Genomic DNA, 1,310 nt, shown 5'->3' on the forward strand with positions numbered 1-1,310 from the left:
TCAGTTATTTGAAGACTCTAAATTGCAATTTTACATAAAAAATAAAATTTAAAAATAAACCTTTTTTTTAAATATCAATTTTTTAAAGGCAATTTTTCTCTGCCCTCCTTGGGTAATAATAGTAAGACAATCACTTGAGAAACACATGGTAGAGAGGAAAGTTTCTGGAGTTAGACTCCAGAACAGCTTAGTGCTGATATTCTTGAAGGGTCTTGTAATTGCTGCTCATGAGTATTTAAGGTCAAAGAACAATATTTGTGCTTTTTCTCATTCAAGATCTGCTGCTGAATCATTTCCCACAGATCAGGACCCCAGAGTCTCTCTTTTGTCTAGTCTATATGGGAGAGGAAAAAAAATGGGCAGGAAGCAGAAAGATGCTACTCAGATAACACAAATTGCTGTGCTTTCTTTTCTAATCGGAAAGTGTAACTTAAAAAAAAAATAAGCTATTCATTTACTTTGGGCTGTGCAGGGTCTCTGTCACTGCACAGGCTTTTCTCTAGTTGCAGCAAGCGAGGGCTACTTTCTAGTTGTGGGGCACAGGCTTCTCACTGCAGCGGCTTCTCTTGTTGTAGAGCACAGGCCCTAGGCACATGGGCTTCAGTAGTTGAGGCTCCCAGGCTCTAGAGCGCAGGCCCAGTAGTTGGGGTTCAATGGCTTAGTTGCTCTGTGGCATGTGGGATCTTCCCAGACAAGGGATCGAACCCATGTTTCCTGCATTGGCCAGTGGATTCTTTACCATTGAGCCACCAGGCAAGCCCCATAAAGTGCAACTCTGTGCTTGCTTTGGTAGCACATCTACTAAAATTGGAATGATACAGTGAAGATTAGCATGACCCTTGTGCAAGGATGACATGCAAATTTGTGAAGTGGTCCGTATTTTTGAACTATGGTAAAGATGATCCTATTTGCAAACAGAAATAGAGACATAGACACAGGGAACAAATATATGATACAAAGGAGGAAGGAGGGGAGGGTGGGATGAATTGGGAGATTAAAATTGACATATATACACTATTGATAGTATGTATAAAATAGATAACTACTGAGAACCTATGGTATAGCTCAAGGAACTCTACTTCAACCTCTGAGGTGACCTAAATGGGAAGGAAATCCAAAATAGAGGGGATATATGTATACATATAGGTGATTCACTTTACTGTACAGTAGAAACTAACACAACTTTGTAAAGCAACTATACTTCAATAAAAATATTTTTTAAGTGTAATTTTTACTCATAAAAAAATAAAAGGAGGCCCTTCTTCCAAGCAGAAGTTCTAGTGATTGATGCAGGTAAGGTATTTAGTGAA

The 1,310-nt window shown here is 38.9% G+C and overlaps 1 non-coding gene across 1 annotated transcript; it reads left to right on the plus strand.

The window, feature by feature from the left end:
* Positions 1-777: 777 nt before the first annotated feature.
* On the plus strand, positions 778-884 carry LOC128057948 (U6 spliceosomal RNA). The gene has a single exon (XR_008200379.1). It is a non-coding gene; the product is annotated as a U6 spliceosomal RNA (small nuclear RNA).
* Positions 885-1,310: the final 426 nt, after the last annotated feature.

The sequence above is a fragment of the Budorcas taxicolor genome, chromosome 1 (genome assembly GCF_023091745.1).
Source record: "Budorcas taxicolor isolate Tak-1 chromosome 1, Takin1.1, whole genome shotgun sequence".
Lineage (NCBI taxonomy): Eukaryota > Metazoa > Chordata > Mammalia > Artiodactyla > Bovidae > Budorcas > Budorcas taxicolor.